This window comes from Schistocerca cancellata, chromosome 2, assembly GCF_023864275.1.
Source record: "Schistocerca cancellata isolate TAMUIC-IGC-003103 chromosome 2, iqSchCanc2.1, whole genome shotgun sequence".
In the NCBI taxonomy this organism is placed as follows: domain Eukaryota; kingdom Metazoa; phylum Arthropoda; class Insecta; order Orthoptera; family Acrididae; genus Schistocerca; species Schistocerca cancellata.
The window spans coordinates 237,191,390-237,213,384 of NC_064627.1; positions in this window are offsets into that span (position 1 = coordinate 237,191,390).

A 21,995-nucleotide genomic window follows, 5' to 3' on the forward strand; every position below is an offset into this window, starting at 1 on the left:
AAATATAAGTACAGAAAAATTTAGTAAAATGCCCAGCTCTTCTGGTAATTTGCATTAACTGTGTTTGATTATCCGATTAAAGTCTGGAAATCAAACGACAAGCGATCCTTATTAAATCCTATGACATGAAGTTATTCGACATGCACCACTCACTCGTCCCTCCACAGGTAAGTGGTAACTTACAACATATTTTAACAAGTTAGTTCCTTTAAAGCCGCGACACCTCATACGACGGACCAATGAAAAGCGCGCCCTCAATACGAAGCCCGTCATATGACGGATCGGTGAAAGTGTGCCGTCACTAAAACACATTCAGTAGAACTATAAATTTAAACCAGCCAATCAATGTGTCAACTCCTTACCTTTATTTCCTCATTTTCTAACGATTACTATAGACACACTTTTATCGAAATAATCAATTCCGATCATATTTCTGTTAAATTTCTCTCTCTTTCTAGTCTATTGATAATGAAATAAACTAACGAAATTATAGCTACAACATATCGTATAAAAGCAAGAGACATTTATAAAAAAAAAAAGGACAACTGTAATTAGGACTCGCATTCTGAGAGTTCCATACAAACTAAGTTAAGTATATAGATAGTTCATATGCAAGTTTTGATGAGTGAGTTTGATAGTGTCAAAATAGGTGGCACAAATGGCCGTTTCTTTTGATTTCATTGATGTAGAAGCTTAAACTTTTTACTCCACCAAGCGATCGTAAACCTTAGTTCAAATGGATCTGAGCACTATGGGACTCAACTGCTGAGGTCATTAGTCCCCTAGAACTTAGAACTAGTTAAACCTAACTAACCTAAGGACATCACAAACATCCATGCCCGAGGCAGGATTCGAACCTGCGACCGTAGCGGCCTTGCGGTTCCAGACTGCAGCGCCTTTAACCGCACGGCCACTTCGGCCGGCGTAAACCTTAGTATTTGACATAAATTTATCTTGATAGCTCTAACCGTTCCTCAGAAAATGGGGTCTTGACAGACGGACAGACAGACACACGGAAAACAAAGTGATGCTACAAGGCTTCCGTTTTCACAGACTGAGATAAAGACCACAAAAATGGAGTAGTGATAATAATGAGACAAAAAAAATGACTCACTCAGGCATCACTAATATGTAATAGCATACATTTCTTTTACTTTTGAGCATAGTTGGATATTGCTTTTCAAAACAGCGATTTAGTAACATGTATTTGTCTTTGTCACGTAAAAATAATTTCATATTTCATGTCATAAGCAAAGGTAACTATTACGTAGTTCTAAATTAGCGAGTACTGGTTCCAAATCCGTATAAAAAAAAAAAGCACTGCATACTGGTTGAGATAAGATGCTTTCGCACCCGTATAATGACCGGGCCAAATATCTCACGAAATAAAACGAAACTCGTCTAGCTTGATGGCGCTATGGTTGGCCCGCTAGATGGCACTGCTATAGGTCAAACGGATATCAACTGCGTTTTTTTAAATAGGAACCCCCATTTTTATTACATATTCGTGTAGTTCGTAAAGAAATATGAATGTTTTAGTTGGACCACTTTTTTCACTTTGTGATAGATGGCGCTGTAATACTCGCAAACGTATAAGTACGTGGTATCACGCAACATTCCGCCAGTGCGGACGGTATTTGCTTTGTGATACATTATCCGTGTTAAAATGGACCGTTTACCAATTGCGGAAAGGTCGATATCGTGTTGATGTATGGCTATCGTGATCAAAATGCCCAACGGGCGTGTGCTATGTATGCTGCTCGGTATCCTGGACGATATCATCCAAGTGTCCGGACCGTTCGCCGGATAGTTACGTTATTTAAGGAAACAGGAAGTGTTCAGCCACATGTGAAACGTCAACCACAACCTGCAACAAATGATGATGCCCAAGTAGGTGTTTTTTTGCAGCTGTCGCAGCGAATCCGCACATCAGGTAGCAGGCAAATTGCGCAAGAATCGGGAATCTCAAAAACGTCGGTGTTGAGAATGCTACATCAACATCGATTGCACCCGTACCATATTTCTATGCACCAGGAATTGCATGGCGACGACTTTGAACGTCGTGCACAGTTCTGCCACTGGGCACAAGAGAAATTACGGTACGATGACAGAGTTTTTCACGCGTTCTGTTTAGCGAAAAAGCGTCATTCACCAACAACGGTAACGTAAACCGTCATAATATGCACTATTGGGCAACGGAAAATCCACGATGGCTGCGACAAGTGGAACATCAGCTACCTTGGCGGGTTAATGCATGGTGCGGTATTATGGGAGGAAGGATAATTGGCCCCCATTCTTCCCTCTCGTCTCTGTCCACCTCCTTCCCCTCTCTCTTTGTACATCTCCTCCTTCCCTCTTTCTATATTCATTTCCTCCCCCTCCCCCCTCTGACCAAATCCTCTTTCTCCTTCTTTCTGACTTTGAGCCTTGTTTACTGGTGCTGCAAAAGAAGTCTTGATTGGGCCATTAAAGTCGCTTAAAATGAATGAGTAAATAGGTTGAGATCATTAGTATACGGGATATGAGAGAAACCTATCCATCTGTGGGAACAGTAGGTTCAACGATAGTATTTCACATGCTTTTAAACAGCGAACGGGTAGGATTAAAAAGTTTCGGACGATGCAGATTCCATATATAATTATAAGCCAAAAAGCCTTAAATACAACTTTCATTTTCTGTTAAAACCCACTGTGAGGAATAAAACGAAACAGCAATTTGCTGTGCATACACATTTTGTTTAAAATTGTAGACGTATAAGAATATACATGAGAGAAACAATTTGTCTAACGGTTTACGTCCCTTAAAATTGTGGTTACAACTGTCTACGAGAAAGAAAAGCAACACACGTTTTCCATTTTCACAGCACAGCATTTTTGTTCTTGCACTTAACAAAAAACCTATCCATCGTCGTTTAAAAAAACACATAGCCTACGACGTAAATTTGTCAAGAACTTATTGAGATATGTCCGTCTGAACATTCATTAGATTATCATATAAAAATTTCAAGTAAGTCGTCGAGAAACTTTTCGAGATTTTGCCTAACAACTTTTCCCATTTATACAGAATATACTGGGTGGTCCATTGATCGTGACCGGGCCAAATATCTCACGAAATAAGCGTCAAACGAAAAAACTACAAAGAACGAAACTCGTCAAGCTTGAAGGAGGAAATCAGATGGCGCTGTGGTTGGCCCGCTAGATGGCGCTACCATAGGTCAAACGGATATCAACTGCGTTTCTTTTACATAGGAACCCCCATTTTTCATTACATATTCGTGTAGTACGTAAAGAAATATGAATGTTTCAGTTGGACCACTTTTTTCGCTTTGTGATTGCTGGCGCTGTAATAGTCACAAACATATGGCTCACAATTTTAGACGAACAGTTGGTAACAGGTAGGTTTTCTAAATTAAAATACAGAACGTAGGTACGTTTGAACATTTTATTGCGGCTGTTCCAGTGTGATACATGTACCTTTGTGAACTTATCATTTCTGAGAACGCATGCTGTTACAGCGTGATTACCTGTGAATAGAGCATTAGTGCAATAAATTCTCAAATTGATGTTCGTCAACCTCAATGCATTTGGCAATACGTGTAACGACATTCCTCTCAACAGCGAGTAGTTCGCCTTCCGTAATGTTCACATGCATTGACAACGCGCTGACGCATCTTGTCAGGCGTTGTCGGTGGATCACGATAGCAAATATCCTTCAACTTTCCCCACAGAAAGAAATCCGGGGACGTCTGATCCGTAGAACGTACGAACCATGGTATGGTGCTTCGACGACCGATCCACCTGTCATGAAATATGCTATTCAATACCGCTTCAGCCGCACGCGAGATATGTGCCGGACATCGATCATGTTGGAAGTACATCTCCATTCTGTCATGCAGTGAAACATCTTGTAGTAACATTGGTAGAACATTACGTAGAAATTAGCATGCGTTGCACCACTTAGATGACCGTGCGAGGTGGCGCAGTGGTTACACACTGGACTCGCATTCGTGAGGACGACGGTTCAATCCCGCGTCCGGCCATCCTGATTTAGGTTTTCCGTGATTTCCCTAAATCACTGCAGGCAAATGCCGGGATGGTTCCTCTGAAAGGGCACGGCCGACTTCCTTCCCCATCCTTCCCTAATCCGATGAGACCGATGACCACGCTGTCTGGTCTTCTTCCACAAACAACCAACCAACCACTTAGATTGCCATCGACAAAATGGGGGCCAATTATCCTTCCTCTCATAATGCCGCATCATACATTAACCCCCCAAGGTCACTGATGTTCCACTTGTTGCAGCCATCGTGGATTTTCCGTTGCCCAATAGTGCCGTTACGTTACCGTTGTTGGTGAATGAGGCTTCGTCGCTAAATAGAACGCGTGCAAAAAATCTGTCATCGTCCCGTAATTTCTCTTGTGCCCAGTGGCAGAACTGTACATGACGTTCAAAGTCGTCGCCATGCAATTCCTGGTGCATAGAAATATGGTACGGGTGCAATCGATGTTGATGTAGCATTCTCAACACCGACGTTTTTGAGATTCCCGATTCTCGCGCAATTTGTCTGCTACTGATGTGCGGATTAGCCGCGACAGCAGCTAAAACACCTACTTGGGCATCATCATTTGTTGCAGGTTGTGGTTGACGTTTCACATGTGGCTGAACACTTCCTGTTTCCTTAAATAACGTAACTATCCGCCGAACGGTCCGGACACTTGGATGATGTCGTCCAGGATACCGAGCAGCATACATAGCACACGCCCGTTGGGCATTTTGATCACAATAGCCACACATCAACACGATATCGACCTTTACCGCAATTGGTAAACGGTCCATTTTAACACGGGTAATGTGTCACGAAGCAAATACCGTCCGCACTGGCGGAGTGTTACGTGATACCACGTACTTATTCGTTTGTGACTATTACAGCGCCGTCTATCACAAAGCGAAAAAGGTGGTCCAACTAAAACATTCATATATCTTTACGTACTACACGAATATGTAATTAAGAATGGGGGTTTCTATTTAAAAAAAAAAAAAAAAAAAAGAAACGCAGTTGATATCCGTTTGACCCATGACAGCGCCATCTAGCGGGCCAACCATAGCGCCATCTGTTTTCCCCCTTCAAGCTCGACGAGTTTCGTTCTTTGTAGTTTTTTCGTTTGATGCTTATTTTGTGAGATATTTGGCCCGGTCACTATCAATGGACCACCCTGAATACCGATATATTCTCAGACTTCGATCTTATACTATGAATTTAGTTGGCAAATAATCAACAGCATGTACTCTAAAAACAAATCTACATTAATTTTGCTATTTTTACCATTCATTTTTAAATGTAGATAAAACATAGGTTGGTATGTAAATGTTTGTTTGTTATAACGGTATGTAATCGATATTACAACATAACAGAAATTTTCTAATTTTTATATTTACATATTCTGGAACCTTTTTCGCTTGATATTACGATCAAAAATCTTCACATAAATATATATCATCGGAAAATACTATATGAACCAAATATGAAAACTAATCCAAAAAACGGAACTTATCTGAACTGTATTTTGACTCTTAGATCTTTCTAGAGATCATAACTAATCTATACCTGATTGGTGCCAATTGCGGCATTCTTCTTTTGCTTTGGTTTGAGGTATCACCCAGGAAAGTTCTTTCAAATATGTGAGGGACATAAACAAAGAAAATAGCTCTAAGTTTAATGTTTTGCTATTTATCTGTGGAGCCGCATAAATACGCGTGAAACGTTAAGTAAAATTTAGAATAAATCAAGTATTGAGGCAGAATAACTGTTAACTTCACGCCAAGTCATACTGATACCGTTTTAAAAAGCTAAGTATACTTTGTATATGCCAAACGCATTATCTCTTGGACTCACAAATACATTGCTACAAAAAAGTTTCAGTTCTGATGCGTAGTTCATCAAATGTAAAATTTAAACGTTATACAAAAAGTGAGAAGTTCGTCATACGTTGCAACAAGAAACGTGATTCGTATAACCAGGCAACAGAGTTGCACTGATCCACGGACCAGTCTCCAAGATCCTGTGCACTGTGCAATCGTAACTGACGATGTCATTCAACGTGGGAATAGGTAGCGACCGTTTGTTGCAGAGACCCATGTTCAGAAATGTGCGCTGAACTTTGTGTTCCGAAACATACACGACTGCCCTTGCGTACCCCGTATTCTCACATTATGACGGTTCACCTTTTTATTTAAATGGAATGTTGCCTCGTCACTAAACTCTAAGCACGAATAAAAACTGTCACCGTCCATCTTGCCATCTTTGTCTCCTTCAAGAAGAGCTTGCAGTAGCTGAATTTTGTATGGTTTCATGTGTAAACCTCGACGCAACACACGCCAGACGGGCATCGGGGGCACGTTGAGCTGTACGGCAAACGGATTTCTGCGGACTCCTAATGTAGATGCGTTCGACATCTGTGTCAGACACTTGGGGACGGCCCGGCGATTTGCCTTTAAATAAACAACCTGTTTCTCAGAATTTTTCGTGCCATCGTCTAATGCTCTGTGCTGTAGGAGAATCCACACCATACGTAGGACGAAAGTCACGCTGAACACATATTACTGACCCGCACTGCGCAAATCGTAGAACACAAATCGCTTTCTGTTTTACCGACACCGTTTGTACTAGAACTAAAGCAGACGCACATTGCTGCTCTCTAGCGGGAACCATGTAAGACTCGAGGGTTTTCTCTTTTCAACAGTACGTTGTTCATGCACTTATCTCAAATAGCATAATAGTTATTATTTTTTAAAAATCGGATGATTCTTTCTGATACACCATCCCGCTCATAGAACCGACTATAACAAGGTAAATCTGCTATAAAACATAGTATCGGCAAATATGAGTCGCAAGGAAAATAATTATGGACACCCAACAAAGACAGCAAGCCATGTATTCCCAACCAAACTAGTAAAAACTGTCACGCCTATCAAAAGTCAAGTCAGTCACTTCAATCTGTTACATGACAAGCACTTGTATAAAACAAAGTATCCTTAGACTAGTGATTGGATAACTCAACCAACGAAACTATCATGGGAAGGACGAAACCACTCTGCAATTTAAAAAGATTGAGTTATAATTGTAAAAAGCCTTGTGACAAACTACTAGAATCAGATCAAGTACTCTTCAAAACAGGATGTCCTATATTTCTAACCAACCATAGTATATTCGTCCAACTATGCAATAAAAGAAGCGCTATAGTGCCCCACTATTACTGAAATGAAATCATCAAAGTTAAACGACCATCAAACTATATCAAAACCTATTGTTTGTAAGGAAAATTTGTAGTAGTACCAATGAAATCTAACTTTAACTCCTCGCCTGTCACCTAATCCATTTAACAGAAGCTTAACAACCGTTATTTTCATTTGATATTTCGAAATCATTCCTGAGAGAAGAAGTATGTGATCGTAACACAAGTACCATACTCTACATAATTTACAATAAAACTAGTGAGGAAACCATATCAGTGAACGTACAGTAACCACTCTACAAAAGACCATATCACGTAACACTTCAAAAGGAATCACCTCTTTGCCAAGAAGTGAACGATCGTAGCACTGGTTTGTCTGGCTGACATTCTGTAGGTCATCTTATTATGAGTATTGGTATATCCATAGATCTTGATTGTTTCTGCAACTCTCTGAATGTCGCTTTGTGACCCTCCTTATTATTGGTATGTAGCACGTTTCTATTACTGACCGTGTTTCTGTCTTTTAGAAGTAAGCTTGTACGCATTTATGAGGGGATTTTTCCTTATGTTAGTGGAGTCTTCCTGATATTTAGAACTGTGCGATTGCTGCTTTCTCCTTATGCTGTGATTCTTTGTAATGAATTCGTTTGCATACCATTATAGGCCCAAACTGACAAATTCCCTGGGTCACATGTGGGATATTTGTTGCTTCTTGACTGCATCTCGTGAATAGTGTTTAGTTAGTTTTGCATAGTTCTAGCTTTGCTTCACCATACACCTCAGGCCTTAGGGGAATGTTATGATGTTCTTACCATGCACGCGTATTTTATGGTGTTTATGGATTTTGGATTAATGTCAACCTGATGATAACTCTAAATTTTGAGTATGTTGTGTGCTACTGTTGTGAGCCACGAGTTTTACTCCCGAAACTCGTGATATATTTAGGATTGTAGTAATGCACTGTTCGTTTTATAGCCTTGGTTTTCCCCATCATTTGCAAGGTTTTGATTTAGTATTGTTGTATGAGGCCATTTACAAACTCCTTTTTTCGCCCACTATTGCTGCCCCCCCCCCCCCCAACTTTTTGCCCCATTTTGTTCCTTAGTTAGTGAGCTTATACTTTGGTGCCTTGTTGGTCTTCGCACACTTGCCTTACTTTTAGCTTGTTCCATCCCAGCACTACCTATCGCGAATCAGCTTGCAATGGGTCTGTTCCCATTTGGATATCGATAGTGTGATACCTGATATTCCCATGGAAATAGTCTTAGATTGTCAGTTGAGATTTTATAGGACTCCCCTCAGTTAATATGGATTTGAGGACTTGTTTGTTTCACACTAGTACTTGCCCGCCTATTAATTGATGTGATGAAGAGGAAGTCCCACACTCCTTGACAGAGCTAGGGGATGATGCGAGAGACCCGTAGCACTGTACTAGGCAAGGTCCTAGCGGAGGTGGTTTGCCATTGCCGTCCTCCGACCGTAATGAGGATGAATGATGACGATGAAGGCGACACAACAACACCCAGTCATCTCGAGGCGGGTAAAAATCCCTGACGCCGCAGGGAATCGAACCCGGGACCTCGTACTTTTTTTTAACAATACTCGGGAAGCGAGAACGCTACCGTTAGACCACGAGCTGCGGACATTAACTGATGTAGGGGCCACATACATAACAATGCTCTCTAGGTATTATACTGAATATTCCTCACATATTCTTTGCATACAGTTATTCACTTAATATGTTGTCGGCCGTTGGGTTCTGTGGCTGGTTGCGTTTTTGATGATGTGACAACTAATTCTGATATATCACTAGTGGTGATAATACTTAGGTGACAGATATGCACACTATTGTGTACTTCATATATTATTTCGAGACGTTTTACTTAGAATTTTGTCTCGGAAACTGACACACGGCTGGTAGAGCGTGTGCTGACCACATGCTCCCCTGTATCCGCATCCAGTGATGCCTGTGGGTTGAGTATGACACGGCGGCCGGTCGGTACCATTGGGCCTTCATGGCCTGTTCGCACGGAGTTAAGTTTTACTTTGAATAAGGATTGGTCTCCATAAGAACTAGGGTATTCCTCATCTGTGAGAATTATGTAGGTTTTTTATAAAAAAAAACAGGGCTAGACAAACTTTGTTCCTTTGTGCTTCTGACTATATTATCTGTCTTTGGTCTTTTGTAATGTTTGGAGTATTCTGTTACAATTGTGTGCTGTTAAAATAGTTTCATGCTAACCAGCATGTTTACATGTTCTACTTTGTTGTGCTGTATGTGCACAGGTATTAACGTTGCTAGTTGAGTGGTCAGCGCGGCGAAATGCCACGCCACGGGGCCCGGGTTCGATTCCCGGCTGGGGCAGGAGATTTTCTCCGCTAATGAACTGGGTGTTGTGTTGTCCTCATCATCATTTCATCCCCATCCCCGACGCGCAAGTTGCCCAACGTGGCGTCGAATGCAATAAGCACTTGCCCTCGGCGGCCGAATGGGAAACTCCCGGCCCACAATGCCGTACGCTCATTTCAACATTGCTAGTTGCATTTTGTACGTCTTAAGAACTTCTATTATTACATTTCATTTTCTGTAAAGTCAGTTGTGGTATACCTCGATATACACTAAACGTATACTTGTTTTTAATATGCAGAAGCCTGAAGATGGCATACTGAAATGCCGAAACTGGTAGTCAAAATGAAATAAATTATCAAAAAATACGGTTGTTGGGTGATTTTCCTCGGTATATATTTGATCAGCCGCTGTGCTGCGTCCACAATGGATTAACAGACATTCAATACGAATACGACGGTGCTGCCACGCTTGTGAGGTCTTTAGTTTGCTTTGCTGAGAAGCATGTGCGCAGCGGTGAACCTACCGTCGCAGTGGCAGCTACTACCACGACGACACGTGCCTACTGCGTCTGCGATGATTCTGCGGCGCAGCTGTAGGAAGGGAGGGAGGGAACGCAGTCTGCTGCGGGTGCTCACGCCGCTTCCACGCTGACCACTTCCGGAGCGGAGCGGCAGCCGTCCTGAGAAATTGCACAATGCCGCGCGGGTGTTAACTCCTGCTGTTGGCCGCTTTGTCTGCCTTCCGGGTACCGTACCGAACAATACCGCGAAGTTGCAGCCTAGGAGCGCCGCTGGCTTCCAAGTACCCTCACAATAAACTGTCGTAAGTTGATAATCCACGCAGTGCTCTCCAAAAAGAAACTGCAAAGATCCGGTCACTGTTTTACTTTTTTTATTTTTAGTTACAGTTTTCTAACTGCTCTGATGCAACGCGCCACGAATTCCCCTCCTGGGCCAACCTGTTCATCTCATAGTAGTACTTGTTGCACCCTCAATTACTTGTTGTATGTAGGCAGGGGTAAAATACAGGGAGCGAAAGGCTATTTACAATTTGTACAGAAACCAGATGGCTGTTATAAGGGTCGAGGGACTTGAAAGGGGAGCAGTGGTTGGGAAGGGAGTGAGACAGGGTTGTAGCCTATCCCCGATATTATTCAATCTGTATATTGAGCAAGCAGTAAAGGAAACAAACGAAAGATTCGGAGTAGGTATTAAAATCCACGGAGATGAAATAAAAATTTTGAGGTTCGCCGATGACATTGTAATTCTGTCAGAGACAGCAAAGGACTTGGAAGAACAGTTGAACGGAATGGACAGTGTCTTGAAAGGAGGATATAAGATGAACATCAACAAAAGCAAAACGAGGATAATGGAATGTAGTCGAATTAAGTCGGGTGATTCTGAGGGAATTAGATTAGAAAATGAAACACTTAAAGTAGTAAAGGAGTTTTGCTATTTGGGTAGCAAAATAACATGATGGTCGATGTAGAGAGGATATAAAATGTAGACTGGCAATGGCAAGGAAAGCGTTTCTGAAGAAGAGAAATTTGTTAACATCGAGTATAGATTTAAGTGTCAGGAAGTCGTTTCTGAAAGTATTTGTATGGAGTGTAGCGATGTATCGAAGTGAAACATGGACGATAAATAGTTTGCACAAGAAAAGAATAGAAGCTTTCGAAATGTGGTGCTACAGAAGAATGCTGAAGATTAGATGGGTAGATCACATAACTAATGAGGAGGTATTGAATAGAATTGGGGAGAAGAGGAGTTTGTAGCACAACTTGACTAGAAGAAGGGATCGGTTGGTAGGACATGTTCTGAGGCATCAAGGGATCACCAATTTAGTATTGAAGGGCAGCGTGGAGGGTAAAAATCGTAGAGGGAGACCAAGAGATGAATACACTAAGCAGATTCAGAAGGATGTTGGTCGCAGTAGGTACTGTGAGATGAAGAAGCTTGCGCAGGATAGAGTGGCATGGAGAGCTGCATCAAACCAGTCTCAGGACTGAAGACCACAACAACAACAACAACAACAACAACAACATTCGAATCACTGTCTTCTCGAACAATTTTTTACCCGCACCAGCTCATTCTTGTACCTTTGAAGTTATTCCCCGATGTCTTAACACATCTATCATTCTTTCAGTCTTCTCGTCAGTGTTTTCCACATATTACTTCCTTCGCCGATTCTGCGGAGAATCTCCTCATACCTTAACTTACCAGTCCGGCTAATTTTCAATGTCCTTTCATAGAGTGACATCTCTAACGCTTCGATTCTCTTTTTTTTTCATTTCCCCATAGTCCGTTATTCTCTACCATACACTGCTGTGCTCCAAACGTATTCCTAAACTTCGCCTACTCCGTGGTCATCAATTTTGATGTTAGTTTCCCGCTACGCTCCTGATTGCTTTCGTCTTTCTACCCACTATACTTTTCATTACATTCAACGAGTAGTGTATTTCATCTTCAATTTCACGGTGGATACCAATGTCATTGGCGAATCTTATCACTGATATCCTTTAACCCCGAATTTTTATCCTACTCTTCATCCTACAGGTACGATTTCATATAGTGGGACTTAGTGAAGTACGGTGCCAGGAAGAACAGGACTCCTAGTCATGGGAGTACTGGGTTATCAACACAAAATCAAACAGGAGCCGCTCTGATAATAAACAAGAAAACAGGACTCCGAGAAGCTACTACGAACATCACAGTGAACCCATTAACGTACCCAAGATAGAGACAAAGCCGAAACCCACCACACATATATGGGTTTATATTATCACTTACTCCGCAGATGAAGAGATTGAAAGAATGTATCACAAGTGAAACTGTTCCGTTATTTAACAGAGACGAAAATTTCATTACATTTTGATAGCCGGTTAAGGAACAGAAGGAAACATAGTGGGAAAACGAGGACTAGGGAGAAGGAATAAAAGGGGAAGCCACACGATAGAATTTTTCGCAGGAATCATTCAGTCATTGCTAACACTTTGGTAAACAATGAAGAACCAAGCTTATAGACTTCGAAGAAGCGTGGAGGCACCGGAACGTTTCAGACAGGTTACATGGCGATAAGGCGGAGATTTAAAACAGCAAAACATTTGTAAGGGCAGACGTCGACTCTGGCCGTAATCTAATGGTTGTGAACCGCAGGATAAAACTGAGGAAACTGCAGGAAGCTAGGAAATTAAGGAGATGGAACCTGCATAAATTGAAAGAACCAGAGGTTGCTGATATTTTCAATGAGAAGGGAACGTTGGGCAACGACTGACTGAAACAGGGGAACGCAATACAACATAAGCCGAATGGGTAGCTAAGAAGTATAAAATAGTGAAGGCGCCAGAAGATGAAATACGCAAAACGGAAGGCCACTAGGTAACATACGAGGTACTGGAATTAACGAAGAGAGGAAGGAGAGAACATAAAACTGCTGCAATTGAACAGGCAAAAGGGAATACAGATGCCTAAAAAAATGCGAAATTACGAAGTGCATAACAGAAAAGCAGGAATGGCTAGAGGAGAAATGCAAATGTGTAGCAATATGAATATGTGAAAAATAAATACCTCTTATTGAAATGTTACAGAGGCCGCTGGAATAAAAGAGACGTTCGTGGATGACTATTATGAGCTCAGATGAGACGCCAGCACCAAGCAAAGAAGGGAAGCGAGAAAGATAAGATGAGGGGAAACTAACTTTAAGACAATATTAAAGGAAGAGAAGAGAGATTAGATACAGATATGGCACCGTGAGGAGAATTTGACACAGCAATGAGAGACATAAGTCGAAACGGGGCACCTGAAGTCGAGGATAATTCCTGCGAATTACTCAGATATTTCGAAAAGCCAACCGTGACAACAGCATTATGCCCTGTGTGTAAGATATATACTCTGCAGCTTCAAGAAGAACATAAAAATGCTCGTAAGTATACTAGACAAAGAAAAATATATAACCCCACGCTCATACCGAGTAACATCGACCCAAGCCCTCACAGTGACCTCAGTTCGTCGGGGAGGAGCACACACAAGTTTGAGTTGTTGCTGTGGTCTTCAGTCCGAAGACTGGTTCGCTGCAGCTCTCCGTGCTACTCTGTGATGGGCGAGCCACTTCATCTACAAAAAACTACTGCAGCCTACATGTTTCTGCATCTGCTAGCTGTATTCATCTCTTGATCTCCCTCTACGATTTTTATTCCTCACACTACCCTCTAGTACGAAACTGGTGATCCCTTGACGTCTCGGAATGTGTCCTTTCAACCGATCCCTTCTTTTAGTCGAGTTGTGCCACAGATTTCATGTCTCCCAAATTCTGTTCAGAATTTCCTCATTAGCTACGTGATCTACCCATCTGACGTTTAGCATTCCTCTATAGCACCACATTTCGAAAGCCTCTATTCTCTTTTTATCTAACCTGTTTCACTTCCATACATAGCTGCACTCCATACGAATTCATTCAGAAAAGACTTCCTTACACTTAAATCCATACTCGATGTTAACAGATTTTTCGTCTTCAGAAATGCTTTTGTTTCCATTGCCAGTCTACTCCTTATATCCTCTTTACTTCTACTATCATCAGTTATTTTACTACCAAATAGCAAAACTTGTCCACTACTTTATATGTCATGTTTTCTAATCTGACCCCCTTATCATAACCTGATTTAATCCGTCTTTATTCCACTAGACTTTCCTTTTGTTGATGTTCACCTTATATCCTTCTTTCAAGACACTGTACATTCCATTCGGCTGCTCTTCCAAGTCGGTTGCTGTCTCTGATAGAATTACAATGTCATCGAAAAACCTCACCGTTTTGTTTCTTCTCCCTGAACTTTAATTCCTACTCTAAATTTTTCTTTGGTTTTTCTTTACTGCTTGTTCAGTGTATGTATGGAATAACATCGGGTTTAGGCTACAACCCTGACTCATTCCCATTTCAATCACTTGACTTTTACAACTGCCGTCTGGTTTCTGTTCAAGTTGTAAATAGCCCTTCGCTCCCTGTGTTTTACACCTGCTACCTTTAGAATTTCAAAGAGAACATTCCAGTCAAGATTGTTAATAACTTTCTCCAACTCTACAAATGCTACAAATGTAGGTTGGCCTTTTCTTAACCTATCTTCTAAGGTAAGTCATAGTGTGTCACCTTGAGTGTTCCTACATTTCTCCGGAACTCGGCTTCTACCAGTTTTTCCATTCTTCTGTAAAGAATTCGTGTTAGTGTTTTGCAACCATGACTTATTAAATGGATAGTTCGGTAGTTTTAACACCGGTCAGCAACTAATTTCTATGGGATTGTAATTACTAGATTCTTTTGAAGTCTGAGGATATTTCACCTGTCTCATACGTCTTGCACACCAGATGGAAAAGTTCTGTCACGGCTGGGTCTCCCAAGGTTATCAGTGGTTCTGACTAAATATCGTCTATCCCCGCGGCCGTGATTCGACTTAGATTTTGCAAAGCTTTGTCAAATTCTTCCCACAGTCTCATCAGTTATACCATGACATATCCAGCTGACGCCACTTATTGACCGTAGGATCCCGTTGATTTGCGTTCCACCAGCTGTTCTAAATAGTCCAGACATTTTCTGTGTGATCAAGATCGGATGACTTAGTAGGCCACTCGAAACGCGAAAGTGCAACTGAGTATTCGTCAGATGGTTCAAATGGCTCTGAGCACTATGGGACTGAACATCTGAGGTCATCAGTCCCATAGACTTAGAACAACTTAAACCTAACTAACCTAAGGACATCACACACATCCATGCCCGAGGCAGGATTCGAACCTGCGACCGTAGCGGCAGCGCGGTTCCGGACTGAAGCGCCTAAAACCGCTTGGCCACAGCGGCCGGCAGGTATTCGTCAAACCAGAAACGTATGTGTGCAGTAGTAATACGAGTGTTGTCATCCTGAAAGACGAGAGTATCCATATCATAGTCATCATCATGAAAATGCAGAAGAGAGGAAGCTACTGAGAATTTCGAAGTAACCGTCGTGGTTACGTTCATAGCGATTTCAATGAGGGAATCCAATCCGTGGTAAGAGCTACACTCCTCAAAAATATCATTTGTGACCTAATAGCTGAGATATTCGTCGAACATGCAGAGAATAAAATATTGAAACTGAAAGATAGTATCACAAGCAAAATTAAATTCTATTAGAGGTATGTGGATGATAGCCTTATTCTATTTGATGGAACATACGATGAAGTAAGAACCCTTCTTAATAAATTCAGTAGTCTGCATTAAAATATCCAGTTCACCCTTGAATTTGCAGAGAACAACATAATTTTTTTTTTCTTGACATCATGACACCAAAACAGAACCAGCAGGTGTCTTACACCTACTGGTACAGACACCACTACACCAACTTCTCTATAAATCGTATTTCCCACAAAAAGCTGGATGTAGTAGATCAGTGTCATACAGAGCCCAACGAGAAATGGAAACCATAAAATTTACAGCAATAAACAATGCACATGAGCCTATACTCATTAATACAATGTCTAAAACTAGAAGCTAAACTCCGTGCGAACAGGCCTCGAAAGGCCCAGTATACCAACCGCCGTGTCACCCTTAGCCTTTAGGCGTCACTGGATGCGTGTATGAAGAGGCATGTGGTCAGCACACCGCTCTAAAAAATGTTCAAACGTGTGTGAAATCTTAAATGACTTAACTGCTAAGGTCATCAGTCCCTAAGCTTACACACTACTTAACCTAAATTATCCTAAGGACAAACACACACACCCATGTCCGAGGGAGGACTGGAATCTCCGCCGGGATCAGTCGCACAGTCCATGACTGCAGCACACCGCTCTTAGGAACGTTGTAAGTTTTGGTGAGCGGAGCCGCTGCTTCTCGGTCAAGCAGCTCCTCAAATGGCCTCGTAAGTGCTGAGTTCACCACGCTTTCCAACAACGCTCGGCAGACGCGGACGGTCACCGCTCCAAGTGCTAGCCAAGCCCGACAGCGCTTTAGTTAGGTGATGTATCGATGTTACGACTGCTGCAAGACTGTTGGCATTAATGCACTCTCACAGCAGATAAAACTCGAACTGAACAAACAACAACAAACTATAAAAAAATTTCAAATGGCTCTGAGCACTATGGGACTTAACTTCTGAGGTCATCAGTCCCATAGAACTTAGAACTACTTAAACGTAACTGATCTAAGGACATCACACACATCCATGCCTGAGGCAGGATTCGAACCTGCGAACGTAGGGGTCGCGCGGTTCCAGACTGTAGCGCCTAGAACCGCTCGGCCACCCCGACCGGCCAACAAACTACACTCATAACTGACAACACCCCAGGAATGAACTATGTAAAAACGGCATACCTTGATATAATGTCTGAAAAATTACAAATTCAAAAATACAGTTGTAAAAATCAGTTTCAGCACCACCAACAACTTAACTAGGAGACTTATTCACAATGTTATACCGCCAGTTACAGATGTTAACGCATTTTGCATTTACAAAATCACCTGCAGCCAATGCAACAAATACTGAAGCGGCCAGAGTGGCAGCAATTCCGGATCTCGACCAAATAGACTGATCCACACAAGAGAAATACAGCAAATGAGCAGTAGAAACACACATTAATGACAGAAGCCACCCACTGTAGTTCGAAGGTAACCTTGAAATTTTGTGCAAAGTCGAAAAAAGTAAAATAATGGGTATCATGAAAGATACAGAAAGCCGGCCGCAGTGGCCGTGCGGTTAAAGGCGCTGCAGTCTGGAACCGCAAGACCGCTACGGTCGCAGGTTCGAATCCTGCCTCGGGCATGGATGTTTGTGATGTCCTTAGGTTAGTTAGGTTTAACTAGTTCTAAGTTCTAGGGGACTAATGACCTCAGCAGTTGAGTCCCATAGTGCTCAGAGCCATTTGAACCATTTTTTGAAAGATACAGAAATTTTCGTTCATAATACAAAAAACGGCGATAATATTCTTAATGAGAAAACATAGCTCACAAACTCAAAACTCTACAGCAGCCTTAAATCAGTACCAATGCAATAGATTTAACAAGAGCCAGTCTGAGATAAACGACTAACAGACTGTCAGTATCGCGAATATAGCTGGAAACAAACGATAGTCGATATTCAGCCACCATTTTGTTTTTAAGGAGCCGGCCGCTGTGGTCGAGCGGTTGTAGGCGCTTCAGTCCGGAACCGCGTTGCTGCTACGGCCGCAGGTTCGAATCCTGCCTCGGGCATGGGTGCGTGTGACGTCCCTGGTTTAGTTAGGTTAGGTTAGGTTAGTGTTTAACGTCCCGTCGACAACGAGGTCATTAGAGACGGAGGGCAAGCTCGGGTTAGGGAAGTATTGGGAAGGAAATCGGCCGTGCCCTTTCAAAGGAACCATCCCGGCATTTGCCTGAAACGATTTAGGGAAATCACGGAAAACCCAAATCAGGATGGCTGGAGACGGGATTGAACCGTCGTCCTCCCGAATGCGAGTCCAGTGTGCTACCGTTTAGTTAGGTTTAAGTAGTTCTAAGTTTAGGGGACTGATGACCTCAGATGTTAAATCCCATAGTGTTTAGAGACTTTTTTTGTTTTTAAGGTTTACTGTTCACTTCTATGGAGAAAAGTTTGCGCAGTGAAACTACGCCAAAGAAGTATTAGATTAAGCAATGCAACATCGTAATGCTGAACAACAGCTCCGCCAGTGTACCAACGATGCAGATGACTGTGGTGTCAATGAAACAAGGAGGCGCAGCTCCGCACCAGACAACAGTGGACAACTATCTCTGACAGCAAACTGCACGCCCCTCCCCTCCCCCAACCCACCCCCAAATACCACAATGGCCACTCCAGGAGCAGAACTGTTCTAGATTAATTTAGACAACGACAGTTTCTGTTTAAGTAATTTCAATATGCATAAATCCTTGATAATGAACAAATAAATGCTCGAAACGCATTGAAATATGTTAAATTAAAAATTAAATAAATGCGATTGGTAACAGCAAAATACAAATAATTAATCTACACTGTCACGGTTTCTCATCCTTCTATGTCAACCAAACACTCCACGAAATGTTGTTTAAACGTCTTAATGTGCCGTCGCACTCGACGCGTTGTGTCATGACTTCTTTTTCTCCTTTATAGATGTTACTGATAGATTACAAAGTAAATCAACGCTTCACGCATCATGGTGTCCTATTATTCCTGGTTGACGTTTACCTGCGACCTTATTGATACAGTCCTACTCATGTCTGGATTTATCGTTAAGTAGGAATAGGAGTGGGAGGGCTAGGCCAAGTTCCGGGAGATTGAGCAATACAGGCTCCGACAGAGATAGCGAGTGGCGCGCCTCAGTAGGGAACTCTCTCAACCCAAATACGCGCTCAAGGTACAGGGCACAAGATCACGGTTGCGTGCGGAACATCGGAAACCAATGTCGGCCCTGCAGTTATCACAAATATCGACGTTTCTTGTCTTCCCGAACCTTAAGTCGGAAGAATGTGTATATAAGGATATACCAAAATTATGTTCACTACGCAATCAAACCAACAACTGGGGCACAATTCTCAATAATGATAGGTTAATTCTCAGACCTCTTGCGACCACACACACACACACACACACGTATGTACATAAAACTAGAAAAATGTAATCAACCACGCAATAAGTCCAGAATACTACAGCTGATGGCCGTAAGCTACCAGGTGAACCTGCTGCGGGTAAGACTATTAAATGCCCAGAATTATTTTACATTTCAAACATTAACATATACAGGGTGAGTCATCTAACATTACCGCTGGATATATTTCGTAAACCACATCAAATACTGACGAATCGATTCCACAGACCGAACGTGAGGAGAGGGGCTAGTGTAACTGGTTAATACAAACCATAACAAAATGCACGGAAGTATGTTTTTTAACACCAACCTACGTTTTTTTAAATGGAACCCCGTTAGTTTTGTTAGCACATCTGAACATATAAACAAATACGTAATCAGTGCCGTTTGTTGCATTGTAAAATGTTAATTACATCCGGAGATATTGTAACCTAAATTTGACGCTTGAGTACCACTCCTCCGCTGTTCGATCGTGTGTATCGGAGAGCACCGAATTACGTAGGGATCCAAAGGGAACGGTGATGATCCTTAGGTACAGAAGAGACTGAAACAGCACATTACGTCCACATGCTAACACCTTTTTATTGGTCTTTTTCACTGACGCACATGTACATTACCATGAGGGGTGAGGTACACGTACACACGTGGTTTCCGTTTTCAATTACGGAGTGGAATAGAGTGTGTCCCGACATGTCAGGCCAATTGATGTTCAATGTGGTGGCCATCATTTGCTGCACACAATTACAATCTCTGGCGTAATGAATGTCGTACACGCCGCAGTACATCTGGTGTAATGTCGCCGCAGGCTGCCGCAATACGTTGTTTCATATCCTCTGGGGTTGTAGGCACATCACGGTACACATTCTCCTTTAACGTACACCACAGAAAGAAGTCCAGAGGTGTAAGATCAGGAGAACGGGCTGGCCAATTTATGCGTCCTCCACGTTCTATGAAACGCCCGTCGAACATCCTGTCAAGGGTCGGCCTAGTGTTAATTGCGGAATGTGCAGGTGCACCATCATGCTGATACCACATACGTCGACGCGTTTCCAGTGGGACATTTTCGAGCAACGTTGGCAGATCATTCTGTAGAAACGCGATGTATGTTGCAGCTGTTTGGGCCCCTGCAATGAAGTCAGGACCAATGAAGTGGTCGCCAATGGTTCCGCAGCATACATTTACAGTCCACGGTCGCTGTCGCTCTACCTGTCTGAGCCAGCGAGGATTGTCCACGGACCAGTAATGCATGTTCCGTAGATTCACTGCCCCGTGGTTTGTGAAACCCGCTTCATCGGTAAACAGGTAGAACTGCAACACATTCTCTGTTAATGCCCATTGACAGAATTGCACTCGATGATTAAAGTCATCACCATGTAATTGCTGATGTAGCGACACATGAAACGGGTGAAAGCGGTGACGATGCAGTATGCGCATGACACTACTTTGACTCAGTCCACCGGCTCTCGCAATGTCCCGTGTACTCATGTGTGGGTTCATGGCAACAGCAGCTAACACACCAACTGCACCCGCTTCTCCTGTGACGGGCCTGATACGGACCCGTTTGCGTGCTACGACCATACCTTGGTTCAAATGGCTCTGAGCACTATGGGACTTAACATCTGAGGTCATCAGTCCCCTGGAACGTAGAAACCTAACTAACCTAAGGACATCACACACATCCATGCCCGAGGCAGGATTCGAACCTGCGACCGTAGTGGTCGCGCGGTTCCAGACTGAAGCGCCTAGAACCGCTCGGCCACACCGGCCGGCCGACCATACCTGTTGCATACAGTTGGCGGTAGATGTTTTGTGATGTGCGGCACGTTGGATGCTCTCTGTCCGGGTACCGTTCTGCATAGACCCTGCAGGCTTCAGCTGCATTTAGTCAACACTCGCCATAGATGAGTATCATCTCCGCCTTTTCAGAGTTCGAATACACCATGGTCACAGTTCCTACAACACTACACTATCACAGACGTCTGGTAACACGGTGTACTACAGTTGGTCTACGTGCGGAGACGAATGCAGAATAACAATAACAGCAAGCGCTACATGCGGACACTGCGACAGCTAGACCAAACCACAACAGTGCACTACAGCCACGCTCGTAAACACGGTCGTCATCGTAAACATGTCCCTGCAGATGATGCTCGCAGACCGTGGTCCGTGTTTGTTACAACACGCAACTGAACGTCGGAGGTTTCAAGCGTCAACTTTAGGTTACAATATCTACGGATGTAATTAACATTTTACAATGCAACAAACGGCACTGATTACGTATTTGTTTATATGTTCAGATTTGCTAACAAAACAAACGTGGTTCCATTTTTAAAAAAGTAGGTGTGTGTTAAAAAAACATACTTCCGTGCATTTTTGTATGGTTTGTAGTAAACAATTACACTAGCCCCTCTCCTACGTTCGGTCTGTGGAATCGGTTCGTCAGTATTTGATGTGGTTTACGAAATATATCCAGCGGTAACGTTAGGTGACTTATATATATATATATATATATATATATATATATATATATATATATATATATATATATATATATATATAAACTAAAGGGTGTTGTGTGATGTCCTTAGGTTAGTTAGGTTTAAGTAGTTCTAAGTTCTAGGGGACTGATGACCATAGATGTTAAGTCCCACAGTGCTCAGAGCCATTTGAACCATTTTTTTTATATAAACTAAAACTATGTTATTGTTATCTTGCTGACAACGCTAATACGAAGGTCACTCCAAAAGAAATGCACACTATTCATTTTTAAATCCATCTTTTATTCTACGTGTTTGAAAGTTTTACAGTGTGTAGATGCATCCTTTAGGAACAATATTT